The sequence below is a fragment of the Neofelis nebulosa genome, chromosome 8 (genome assembly GCF_028018385.1).
Source record: "Neofelis nebulosa isolate mNeoNeb1 chromosome 8, mNeoNeb1.pri, whole genome shotgun sequence".
Classification (NCBI taxonomy): domain Eukaryota; kingdom Metazoa; phylum Chordata; class Mammalia; order Carnivora; family Felidae; genus Neofelis; species Neofelis nebulosa.
Window position 1 is genome coordinate 34,714,137 of NC_080789.1, and position 14,300 is coordinate 34,728,436.

The 14,300-nt window shown below is 35.3% G+C and overlaps 1 long non-coding RNA gene across 1 annotated transcript; it reads left to right on the plus strand.

The window, feature by feature from the left end:
• The first annotated feature begins 814 nt into the window (after positions 1 to 814).
• Positions 815 to 11,107, plus strand: LOC131483959 (uncharacterized). The gene is made up of 3 exons (XR_009247959.1): positions 815 to 928; positions 2,366 to 2,420; positions 10,926 to 11,107. It is a non-coding gene; the product is annotated as an uncharacterized LOC131483959 (long non-coding RNA).
• Positions 11,108 to 14,300: the final 3,193 nt, after the last annotated feature.

Below are 14,300 nucleotides of genomic sequence, written 5' to 3' on the forward strand. Positions count from 1 at the left end.
AAGCTCAAATCAAATAACCTTTTCTACTGCAGTTAGAAACTGCGAGTCATTAGTGTCTAGAATCTGTTCAGCTTAAAGAGTTAATGTCTACTGAAATAACTTGTTACTACAGTATTATATACAGAAAAAAATTCTCTGAACAAACGAGTCTCAGCAAATGTATAATGTATAAATCATCTTTTAGATTTAGGAGGGTAAAGAAGATTGTACTGCATGTGTAAAATGTAGATTTGGTCAAATAACAATTGACAGTAGCATAAAAAAGATTATAAGAGACATGATCAAATGCTCAAAATGTTATTTTACTTTCTTCCCTACTTTAAAGTGATATCTAATTTCCTATAACTTTTCTTATAGAGTAGGAGCAGATATATAATTACAATCATTTCAATCATTTATATAGAAAAAATCAAGCTGCATTAAGTAGATACTTTTTTTAAGTTTCAGCAATTAACAACTAAGAAGAGAAAGTCAGCAGAAACTGACCCTAACTAATAGAAATGACAAGGTGAAAGGTGGAAACATCAAATTAGACCAGCAAGACAATAGAAGAGTTAGTTGCACTGTTGAGTGTTCAGTTTTTAGATTGTAAAAGTCTGGTAGAGATTGTCAGTGTTCATCGAATATCCAAGTGTCCCCCTATATTTCAGAAAACTCACATGTAAAGGGTAAATGGGATAACTTGCCACCAATTTACCGTGAGGGAAAAAAAAAAAGATATGGGTCACTTTATGTTAAGGCAGCCAAGAGTGCATGAGTGTCTTCACTTCATCTTTTTTCTACTCTGTGTCACTGGAAACAATTTGAGAAGGTGGAGTTGCAAAACGGAAACAGTCTGGATTGTTCAGACTTTAGTTAGAGCAAAGTTCTTGTAGAAGAGCCACCTGAGCCACACTGGATATGATGTGAATGAGAAACAAACCTTGTGGTAAGTATCTAAACTTTGGGGGTGATCTGTTGCAGAAACTGGTATTAATTACTTTGGTTAATATATAGGATATTATCATTTATTTTAGTCCACGTCTCAGGATTCTCCTGGGGAAAGCTTTTATTCCTTTCTGATTATAACTTCCTTCCTTGCCTTTACATTGCTACTGCCATATGATTTCTTTATGTCATTTTTGTTAATCAGTAGGTTCTGATTATTCATTCTATTCGTTCTAGATGATTAGTGCCGAGTAGCTCTCTCCTCCCACAAATTTTCATACTCATCTTAATAAGTTCCAGGAAGAAATGCTCTGATGACATCATATGGGGTTCTATTTAATTTGTTAGCTCTAGACTTCAGCCTTCTCTCATTTAGAATTCTTGATTTATATATGTGTTCTGACAAATAGTATTCCCCACTTATCTCAATTCCTTCTTCTCCGAAAATATTTAAAAAAAAGAAATTCATCATCTGTCAGTGCAATCTAAAATTATTTCTAGTCTATCACATTTAATGCCATAATCACTGAAATATTCTTTATAATTGACCCCAGAAGCTACACAAAGATTTTAAGTCTTGATTTAATTATAACCACAGGAAAGGCTCTAACTATCTAGAGTAAGGAGATAGCATCTATGTTTATATCAAATTCCCACTGGAGATAAAGTAGATAAAAGTCCTTCAAAATGGGTGGAACACAGTATTTCTGGAGTGGTGCAGTAAAGACAATGGAAATCTCTTTCTCCATAAGAGCAATGAGAAAACTATAGGTAATTATTAAAAATCACGTTTTCAATGATTAATTAAAGGCTTGCAGTAATCTGAGGAGTATTTACTCAAGAGAAATTACAGAATCTTGATGAAAAACAGCGAGCTTTGCAGCATTTTATCTTTCCCTTTCCCAACTCTACGGTAGCCTTGAAAAACCAACAGCTTCCCAACTATGATAGCTGTTAAAACCAACAGCTTGACAAACATTGGAAGTTGGGAGACCAGGTTTGGGGCACCTCAAAAATCCCTGAGAACAGTCACAAGTTGACCTGGAAAAACTCTAATCATAGGACATGGGGAAGAAATCTCTTCTTTCTCTTCTTCTTCTTTTTTTTTTCCCCCTGAGAGAGAGAGGGGGAGGTGAGAGAGAGAGAGAGAGAGAGAGAATGATGTGGGAGGGGCAGAGAGAGAGAGAATCCCAAACAGGCTCCGTACCATCAGCACAGAGCCCGATGCAGGGCTCGAACTCACGAACTGAAAACATGACCTGCACTGAAACTGAGAGTCAGATGTTTAACCCACTGAGCTATCCAGGCACCTGGGAAGAAATCTTAAAATGTATATTTTAATATTAGGGCTCATCATAAATTAGGCCTCCTCTACTTAGTCTTCCGTGTAACTAAGGTATTGTCTTAAACTCCACCTTAGTCTTCTAACTCTTCCTAGGATGGAAAAGGTCGTGTCCTGCGTAAGCATACCTTTCACATCACATCTCTGTCAGGTAAGTCAGCTCACCAAGGAAGAACGCCCGTACTGAGGAGAGATATCAGCTGGGATATGTAATTAGTGATGTCTTCTAGTTTTCCTGGTCGTGTCTGGTCATGTTGTGGAATACTACAGTCCTTCTAGCTTGTGGGAAGTCCTGAGGGTGGGCCTACCAAGTTATATCCCTCTCCAGCTCACTGTGATGTTCTCATTTCCTTAACTTACAAAACTACCAAATTTGGCTCTAATAAACCATGACATTGGGATCTAAAATGTGAATATCAGATGTATTTTCTAAAAATGTACCTTCACCCATCTTTCTATGTCTTATGCAGTTTATCTGTAGTCACTAAGCCTCACCCACAGACAGTGCATTACAGCTTTCATCTGTAATGGCCATCTGGTCTCTGACTTGCCCAGAGAGACAAAGGGCCATGGTCTAACAAGAACCTACAAATCATATCCAGATCTGAACCAATCCTGATTCCCAAAACACTCACTGGGTAGATTAATAGTATTGTGATTAACTTAGACCAGTGATTCTCATTTACGGCTACACAATAGAGACCTGAGAAGCAAAAGCTACTAATCGGAGGCCATAGAAGTGAGCCTGTAGCATCAGCAGTTTTATGAACCCTTCCTGTTCATTCTAATGTGCTGGCAGCATTGAGGACAAGTGCTTAGACTAATCAGATCACAGAACTAACTAGAGCTGAGATCAGTCTTACAAACCACTGGGCTAACATTTTGGAAAGAAAGTTATGGATAATTAGAGGTTACCACAATGTCCAATACTGTAATATTGTTGTAAAAACATATCCTTGCTTTAATAGTATGTATTTACCCAGAGAAATGTTTGAAAAACCAAATAAAATGCTCCTTGCAATTTCTTTCTCATCAGTAATTCCTATTGCATTTTGTTCAACTACATTGTTCTTAAATTTTCATTTATAAAATGTTTATTTATTTTGAGAGACAGAGAGAGTGTGTGTGCAAGCACGGGAGGGGTAGAGAGAGAGAGAGGGAGAGAAAATCCCCAGCAGGTTCATTCTGTCAGCACAGAGCCCAACGCGGGGCTCAGTCTCAGGAACTGTGAGATCATGACCTGAACCAAAATCAAAAGTCAGAGGCTTAACCAATGGAGCCACCCAGGTGCCCCATTACAGTTTCAATTTTTAATCTTATGTTCTCTGAGTAGCCCTACACACAGAGAGTAATACAGTATTCATGTGTTCTAGGACATCTGATTTGTGGATGAAATATTTGTGGAGTTGTTTAGGAAAGTCACCATTGTTTTTCTTTGCATAAGTAAAGTTTTGGAAAAATTATGTTTATAATTTATGAACTACCTATATATGTATAATTATGGGCACTTCATTAAATAATAGAATAATGCCTATTTCTACTATAGTTAAACATCATTTTTATCTTAAATTTTTATTGAAAACACTTCAGTTCAAACCTGACAAAATTGGTTATTGTGTGCTTAAACAGTGTAAATGGTGAAGCAAACATCTGTTAAAATAATATTGTGTAAATTTCATATTAAATGAAATAGTTAATTGCAAAGTTTTCACTTTACTGTCCTTATTTTTAGGTAAGTAGAGTAAGTAGAGTAAGTAAGTAGAGTAATTTACGTGGAAATTTATTTTCTATTTTAAGAGGCAAATTTGTGAAATGCATATTTTAAGAATACAGTTTATAATAGAAAAAATACTTTTAGCTATAGACCAAGGTCAAATTGGGGAAACAATAAACCAAAGCATATTGAATAAAAATAACTTTGAATATCTAAATCTTAATTCCATTCTCCATTTTATCATGAAGAGTTATGAAATTAACATTTTTGATGATCTGTCAGTATTTTCTGGCCATAAAATGCAAGCAATTTCATAGATGGGAATATAAAAAAAAAGAAGATTCCACGATTTTGAAGATCTATCTATCATCGATCTATTTATCTGTTTTTATTGTTTATTTTTTTATTTATTTAAATTTTAGTGCAAGTATTAGCTTCAGGAGAAGTCAGTGACTCCTCACTTACATGCAACACCCAGTGCTCATCACAAGTACCCTTCTTAGTACCCATCTAGCCCATCTCCCACCCACCTCCTTCCATCAACCCTCATTTTTTTTCGCTATTGTTAAGAGTCTCTTGTGGCTTGCTTCCCTCTCTCCTCTCCCCCCCCCTTTTCATATGTTTACCATTTTGTTTCTTAAATTTCATGTGTGAGTGAAATCATATGGTATTTTCCTTTCTCTGACTGACTTATTTTGCTTAGCATAATACATTCTAGTTCCATCCACATCGTTGCGAATGGCAATGTTTCATTCTTTTTGATGGTTAAGTAATAATCCATCATATATATATATATATATATATACATATACATATACCACATCTTCTTTATTCATTAATCAGCCAATGGACATTTGGGCTCTCTCTCTAGTTTGGCTATTAATTTAATTTCTCAGAATTGTTAAAATTAATTGAAGTTAAATTTTTGTCACATTAAGGTGAGATTGATCTTTTAACAGTGTGGAAACATTTCCACTGTGTGTGTATGTCTGTGTGTGTGTGTCTGTGTGTGTAATTTAAAATTTTTTTATTTATTATTCCTCTCTTTTTATCATCAAATTATCCACTTTTTGGAAACAAATACCTTTCTACTTGACTTTCTACTCACAAGTTTCATCTGGTAACTAGTTAAGTCATATTAAAAATCATCAGCATCACAGTTTTTAAATAAGTTTCTGAAAATGTTATTTTCAAGATGCATGTCATGTGGCATAGCAGTAGAGTCAGAAGAACTTAGCATTTATTAATTATATTATACTTTCAAAGAAATCTAGACATTTTATGTAAAAAACAATTCATTTATCTTCTGCTTATCTAAATTATCTTATTCTAAATAGATAAGTTAATTTATAAATTGTGGTTTCTTGACATAGCTCAAGGACTTAAAACCACTTTCCATGAAATGTGTTCTTTTAAAAACATATATATTTCTATTTCTAGAATTGTTCTATTACCTGAATTTTAGATGGGACAGAAAAAAAGGGGGGGGATTTGTGTAAATCATTTTCACTTCCATCAAAGAAATACAGAGGTATTGCATTTGGACCCTACAATCCTAGAGGTTAGGGACTCCAAGTTTATTCTCAATTTTACTCTCCAATTTTGTTCTCAATATCCATTATGGTTTATGGTTATCCCCAAAATACTTAAGGGAGGAAGAAAGGGGGGAATGTATAGGGCAGTGGAGAAAGGGAAGGAAGAAAAAAGAGAAGGAAAGAAGGAAGGCAGGAAGGCAGACAGCAAAGAGAGAAGGAAACAAGGAAGGAACTTAATTACTTCTCCACACGTGTCTGTGCTTTCCTTCAGGCCTGAAATATTCCCACTCATCTATACGTATTAGTATCCTATTTATTGCTCAAGATCATGTTCCAATTTGACTAATTCTTTGATTCTTCTGATCATTCTCAAGTGGCTGCAGTTGCTTTTTGCACATCTTGTCTAAGCTTACCTCTGTGTAGACTTCATTCCCGGGCAACCTCTCTCAGCTATTAGCACCTTTGGGCTTACATCTATGAAGCTTACTTTCCTAGAGAGAGAGCGAGAGAGAGCATCTCTCTCTCTCGCTCTCTCTCAGCACTTATATCAAACCCTAAAAAGAACGCCAATTAGCTAGAGAAATGAAATCTTTTTTTTTTTTTTTTTTTTTTTTTGTTATTGGCCTGGATCACATGCTCACCACTGTAATGGGAGAGGTAGGGCTCCTCAATGGGCCACTTTATCAGAATTTCGTGGTATAAGAAATGAGCATTTTTCTCAAAGGAATTGATGCTAACTACAAACAAAACATAAGACACACACTATGTACTTCATTCCTTAAAAAAAATTCAATGTAGGGCATATAGAAGGGAATGAATAAATATGAGCTTAATAGGTAAATAAACGAAGGTATTTCTATTACATAAGTGATTGCTGTGCAATATTAAGTATACACTAAGCTGAAAAAAGGAGGCATGTCTTAGAAGAAAGTATACCACACCATAAGAATATTTGACTATTCCATTCATTTAAAAATCTTAATTTTGTTTCACATAAGTGCCGTGTAATAGGAATATAGTTAAGTTCATTTTACCCAACTATGGTTTTCTTATCTTTTCTAACATTTAACTGAAATTTTTGAGCTTGTACAAATTTTCCTGGAAGCATGATTTGTATTTTAAAAGAAATGTGTACCATATTTGATGGCTTGGGTTATAATTTAACTAAAATAAAAAGAAAATGCATTTATAAAATTTTTAAAAAGTACCAGCACAATATGACAAACACATTAATTGCTCCATTTTAAACCTATATTAACTTTACTGAAATAGTATTTTTTATTTCTTCATGTGGTCAATCACTTTTAATGTAATATATAATATAAATGGTATAAACGTGAAAATCACTGTAGAGATAAAATGATTTCATGTGGTTTTATACATGATCATTTGATCATTTGTGTTTTTTGATTATACAAAGTATTCTATTAGCACTAATCTCCTTAGCAATGGACTTTTAAGTTATTAAAGAATGGCCTAATTTCTAGAGTGAAAATTATAACCATATTTGATGATCTTATGAGGTTATATCAGGAAGGATATTATGCATTCACTGTTTCCAATGCCTCTGGTTACTGCCAGCATCTGTGTATAGACTCAACACATTTGGCTGCTGAGAAAATACAACACTGGATTAAAGTGCCAACAGTGGGCTATTTAACTATGCTTAGAAAGCTTGGCTACAAATAATTGTGGCAAAAAGCACTAGGTAGTAGTGTTAACAAATCCATCCTTTTCAGAGGTATTGAACTTGGCAACAAATTTGTAGCAATTTTTATCCCTCCCTCTGCTCCTGGTTAATTATCAATTACCTAATTTGCTTCCATCAAACATCATTTACAGGCTTTAATTTCTAATAGACAACACATACCCCTACCAGAGTGACATCTATGTATGTGCAGAAATGTTTATGGAGAATTATGTTGGGTATATGGGAAGACCTGCACATTTTTCAATACTGACTTAAGGGCTGGTAACAAAGCTGGATTTATAATGCCCATCTTTTACTATTGTATTGCCCAGATAAATAACATCTCTATGTCGCTAGCCTCTTTTTTTTTTAATTCTATCTATAAATATCTGTATATAAAATCATATTCAGTGTCCAGTTTTAGGCAATAATATTATTGGGAAATGGGATTGTAAAATTAGTATAGCATCTGGGTTTAGAATACAAAGTGAGGAACACAGAATATGCAGAGATTGCTTTTGAAATTGGGTGGTGGATGATGACAATTACAGACGCAAATACAGATTTTGGAGATCGTGATATTAACACAGGAAAGGAAACAAAATCACAGAGTCCAGACGTTGTTTAGTACTAATATGTTGATCAGTGAAACTGGCTTTTTAACACAGTCTTCTGTTTTCTTTTCCCAGCCACACGTCCAAAATCACAAAACATTGCTTTCAATTCCAAACACCAATGTGACCATGTTTAAGGGTAAAAAGATGTGCTGATGTTTGCTATACCTTGATTGTAGATTCATACATGTCTTCAAAAGTAGGTTGAAATCATAATTGCTACCGACTTTGTAGTTTCCAAACTGAACCAGTGTAAGATAAATTGTCTCTTAAAGTTTATACTAGACCTACACCCCTGTCAGACTCGTCTAGTGGATATTGTCATCGAGCTATAGATTTTGTGTGTCACTTTCTTTGTATTATAAACTAACTTTATTATTTGTATTAAAATTAATCTGTAATTTAGGAATATTAAGATTTTGCCCCCGATTTTTTAAAATATGAGGGCAGTAAGGAATTCTTCCTTTCAACTTATCTCCCTACCCCCAGACAAATCACTACAATAACTAAAGAAACCTCTGACCTAGAAATCAACATTCTAATTTAATCATACTATTTCGCTGGTATGACTACAAAACTAATTCTCAGTAGCAGATGAATTACTTTAATAGTAATGGTTCACATATTGTCAGGCAACAAATATGGGATCATTTCTCAAGAGGTAAAGATCTGTAAACCCGGACCAATGGGCCAATGTGTTAAGTCAGTGAGATTAGAGAAATATGATGCACTGAAATAAGTCAATACACAACGAGCAGTAGAATCAACTTTTGTTGTAATATCACTGGGTTTTTTTATATTTCCTTTCCCACCTGAAATAATAACAATCTAGGCAATTCAGGTGTCAATCTTTCTTACGAATAGAAAGTTAATATGTACCTTTTATTTTATTTTTTAAATTTTTTAATGTTCATTTATTTTTGAGAGACAGAGAGAGAGACAGGGTGTGAGTTGGGAAGGGGCAGAGAGAGAGAGAGAGACACACACAGAATCTGAAACAGGTTCCAGGCTCTGAGCTCTTAGCACAGAGCCCAAGGCAGGGCTCAAACTCCGGAATCCTGAGATCCTGACTTGAGCCAAAGTTGGGCGCTTAACTGACTGAGCCACCCAGGCGCCCCTAATATACACCTTTTAGAGTAACAAATTTTCTTTGCCAGCTTGGGTACTCCATCACTTGGAAACTATTTCATGGGGTATCTAGCAATTACTTCACTTGGAAACAAAGATACATACTTTCCTGACTTGGGAGTTGTGAATGAAAGTTAGATAAATGTTGATAGTTTTGAAAAGTGATTCCAGATGAAGATATAATAGAAGAGAGTTAATTGTGTATAACATATTTCAAAGTTGTAAGCTTGAAAAGTAGTTAGTTACATGGAGATCACATTCTCTAAGGCATAATTCCTGTTTTAAAGAGTAACCTTAGGGGTGCCTGGGTGGCTCAGTCAGTTAAGCAGGCAACTCTAGATTCTAGCTCAAGTCATGATCTCACAGTTCTTTGAGCCAAAGCCTGCTTGGGGCTCTCTGCCTCCTCTCTCTCTTCCCCTACCCCACTTGTTCCCTGTCTGTCTCTCTCTCTCTCTTTTTCTCAGAAATAAAACATAAACTTGGGGCTCCCAGGTGGCTCAGTTGATTGGGCATACAACTTCAGCTTAGGCCATGATCTCACAATTCCTGGGTTCAAGCCCTACTTTGGGCTCTGTGCACAGCTCAGAGCCTGGAGCCAGCTTTGGATTCTGTGTCTCCCTCTCTCTCTGCCCCTCCCCCACTTGTGCTCTGACTCTCTCTCAAAAATAAATAAACATTAAAAAAAAATGTAAAAATAAAAATAAATTTAAAAAAAAATTAAAGAGTAACCTTAATGTACTAATGTGGTTTTTTTCCTATGAATCTAACATAAAATCATGAATTTGTTTAGGTCAGGAGATTCTGGTAAACTAGCTCTTATTGAGAGGTAAATGATAAACGTAGATGCTTTAAAAACATTTCTATTGGCACCAACAACAACTTATGAAATGGCCAAGTTATACTTATTTTAATTACTTAGTATTTATTGATCAGGTAGTGTATGCCAGTATTGTGAGAGATAATGGAAATATAAATGAATGTTATGCCTTTTGTTCTCAAGGTGCTCCAGACACAGGGAAATCATCAAACGTTTAAAATGTGTTGTGATGAGGAGTGCCTGGGTGGTTCAGTCGTTTAAGGGCCCAAATCTTGATTTTGGCTCAGGTCATGATTTCACTGTTGAGTGCCGGCTCTGAATCCAGCAAAGAGCCCCCTTCCCATCCTCTCCCTCTCACCTCCCCACTAGTGTGTTCATGCCTGAACTCTCTCTCTCTCTCTCTCTCTCAAAAAAAAAAAAAAAGCATTTAAATTACATTATGATGAATGTAAAAGAAAAACTTAAATGCAATTCCAGGGGTGCAAGTAGAAATGCGTGACTGTGGCCTCAGAGAAGGCTTCGTAAAATACGGACATAAGTAAATTTTAAAAGATAAACAGAGTTTACTAGGGAAAAAAGTTGTGATTTTATTCTAGGCAAGAAAAACAGCATAAGCAAAGATTCGAAAAAGCATGGTTTGTTTTGGAGGAAGCTATAAGGTTTTCCATATTGTTGAACCGAAAAGGAGCACAGTCCTTGGAAAAGTGAGCTGGTTGATCTTAGAAAAGCAAAGTGTGATAGAGGAATAAGAGACATAAAGGCTGAGGTTTGAGTTAGGACAGGCCTGTAGTCACTGGTAGGAGGAGGAGGAATTGGAGGGTTCTAAGCACACAGACGTACTTAGGTGTGCATTCCAGAAATGCCATATTGATATCGGCATGGAAGGTTTGGTTTACAAGTGCATATTCTTATGTAAATTTAAGGCAAAGAAGTTATCACAAAATCAAAATAATAAAATGCTCAGAATATGGTACCCATGGAGCTAAACTTTAGTGAACATTGGCTCCTTGTTTCCAGCAGGGAGAAATTTTCATTCTATTTCTTCTATGGAATTTTTGCTTACATGTTGGAAATTAGTATGTTATACTCTAATTTTGCTTTTTATGTCCCCTCCTTCTCTTAATAGTTAATGATTTTTTTTTTCTCTTTTAAAACAAGGACCATGTTGAGGCACCTGGGTGGCTCAGTCGTTTGAGTGTCCTACTTTGGCTCGGGTCATGATCTGAAGGTTTGTGGGTTCGAGCCCCGCATCAGACTCCCTGCTGTCAGCTCAGAGCCTTCTTTGGATCTTCTGTTCCCCTCTCTCTCTGTCCCTCCTGCCCCCCTACCCCTCGGCTTGTGTTCTCTAAAAAAAAAAAAAAATTTAAATAAAACAAGGACCATGTCTTGTCTTATATTTGCACTCTGTTAAACAATATATTGAGTCATGAAAATCAGTAACTACTGAATAAATGCATCAATCAATCAAACAATTAATCAAAGTTCTAGTCAGCTGCCAGTATGCAGCAGTTGAACACAACACCTACTTTTGTTCTTCTGAAAGACATGCTCAGAATTTGACCAAGTAGTGATTTTTTACTGCTGCTTTGGCATCTATTCTATATCCCTCCCTTGTATTCACAGGTAGGCAAAGAACCAATGTTTGTGAATTTATAAATATTTTTATGAAAATAAATGAGATTAGCTACAAAGTTATTTACTATACTAGTATTCCAATATGGGTTTGGGGGGGGGTTGGTAGAAGAGAAAGGAGTAGAGTTTTAGTTAACATAAGGATGTGTTTCATATAATTCGGTTTATATCCTTAAGCATATACCCATGATGTACGTCCTGATGGGAAAAAAATGGAAGTGCCAGCACCAGTGAAAGGGGAATAGGAACAGAACAGGTATCAGAAGTCTGTTTTCATCAAAAAGAAGAAGCTATTCAGTTTCTTCATTCCATAAACTTACATAAGGTGTCTCCTCTCTGAAAGTGGCCCAAAGCCCAAGCTTTGATCTACCTGTTAGAAAATCAAACTAATAATTTATCTAATATAGCATCACAAGAGATATTTCTTTTTGAATAGTAAATAGCAAAATAATTAGACTTTAACTTTGAACTTCTGAATTTGATCAATAATAGTGAAGAGAAGTTCATTGATATTTTTTCTATGATTTCTTGCCCTTTCTACATGCATTGGTGCAAGTGTTTTAGCCTTTCTAGCAAAAGTTTATAATTGGAAATGAAAGAATATTTTTTAAAAAATAAACAAAATCCAAACACAATATAGGCAACTTCCATTTTAGTAAAAATTGACCTTTTCAGGGGGAAAAAAAAGCCTCTTGTATTTCCTATTTGTTTACATAGTCATTTGATTATTTACCCTACACATTTTTATGAAGTTCCCACTATGAATCCTGCATTGCTCTATGGGCTTGAGATACATCAGCTGGAAATACAAAGAATCTTAACCTTATGAGCGTAAAGAAAAAAAACAATAAATATAACAAATAATTATAGTTAACTAGAACACAATAAATGCTATGGAAAAAGAATAATTAGGGAGAATTGAGAGTGCTGAAGGGCAGGATACAATTTAAAACAGAATGATCAAGGATACTTGAACAGAGTTGGAGATGAGGACATTGACTTGCAGATATTTGGTGTGAAGTGTTCCAAGCAGAGGGAACAACCATTGCTAAGTCCCTCCTAAGGGTGGAACATGTTTAGTGTATTTGAGAGCACGAAGGAAGCCAACATGGTAGGAGCTGAGTGAGCAAAGGGGATGAACAAGAATTGCACATAAGCTCGTGCAGTGTGTTCAGGGATGGAGAACCTTGTAGGACATTTTGTGGAATTTGACTGTACTCTGAATGAAATTGCAGATTTTTAAAAATGAGAGGGACAGGTTATGACTTATATTTCAAAGTACTATTTCAGCTACTATTAGAAATGAAGTGTAGAGGGATAGAGCAAGATTAAGTCAACCAGGTAGGAGGCTATTTGAGTAGCATAGACGAGAGACAGAAGGTGGTTCACACCAGGGAGATGGAAGGATAGAAGACAGAAGAAGCCAGTTTCTGGAAATATTTTGAAGGTTTATCCATATTTTAATTTGATTTCATTTGTTTAATTTGTTTAATTTGTTCTTATATAAACTCAGCTAGACATGAAAGTCTTAAAAGGCTCATGTAATGCTAAAATACTCCCTCAAAATTTTGCACTTACTGTTCCTTTCAAGTATATTTGTATTATCTCACATGTGGATGGTGAGTTGCTTGAGGATATGACACAAATTTTAAGTATAACTCTGCCTTAATTGTACTAAGTACTCAGTAAATATTCTTGGATTAGTTTTCTTAAATGAAGATTTGAGAAAGCTTAATAAAAATGTCCACTTTTGTGTAGTTCCCTGGCTTATCAAGTCTTCTGTCATTAAAAACAAAAACAAAAACAAAACTATTGGGGCGCCTGGGTGGCTAGGTTAAGCGTCCGACTTCAGCTCAGGTCATGACCTCACAGTCTGTGAGTTCAAGCCCGGCGTCGGGCTCTGTGCTGACAGCTCAGAGCCTGGAGCCTGCTTCAGATTCTGTGTCTCCCTCTCTCTCTGCCCCTCCCTGCTCATGCTCTGTCTCTCTCTGTCTCAAAAATAAATAAAAACATTAAAAATTAAAAAAAAAACCATGTGAGATCTAAGGATATGTTTTATGGCAATAGATACTCATTATTTTATAAAGTATTGTGATTACGAAGGTTAATTCACTTAATCTTGTCATCAATTGTAATATTCTTATGGTGACAGAATTTAATATTCTTTGTATTCTTCATGTAAATATGCAATCAATAAGGAGACCTACCGGTGAAAAAGAAACATGGAAAAAAAAAAGAGTAAAATATTAGTTTAAGTCCAAATTTGCCCCATGAAAGAGATGTATATTTATGTTCATGAGAAGTTCCTGATAGCAGTTAATACAGCATGCTTGGATATAGTTCTTTTCATAAAGATATGAAAATTAGTGCAATAAATATAATTTATTGGTCTCTACTGATTTTAAAGTTTTTTTATTCTTGGGGCACCTGGGTGGCTCAGTCAGTTAAGTGTCTGAGTCTTGATTTCCACTCAGGTCAAGATCTCATAGTTCATGAGATCAAGCCCTGCATCAGGCTCTGCACTGACAGTGTGGAGCCTGCTTGGTGTTCTCTCTCTCTCCCTCTCTCTCTGCCCTGTCCCGTTGGTACTCTCTCAAATTCAAAATAAATAAACATTTTTAAAAAATTAAATAAATAAGGTTACATTATTCTTTAGTACAAAACAGACAGAAATGTCCAAAAACTTATAATTTAAGCCACGTAACAAGATGAATGATATAATATTGCTTTCAATTCTGACAACAAATTGAAAATGTATACCCTGTTTTTACCCTCTATGTAGGGCAATATGCATTTTAACCTGGATCTGGGAAAATACACATTGTTCTAAAGTAAAAAAATATTCAACACAAAGTATAATTTGAATTTATAAGATGGAAATTAAGTTAATCTATTTTTTAT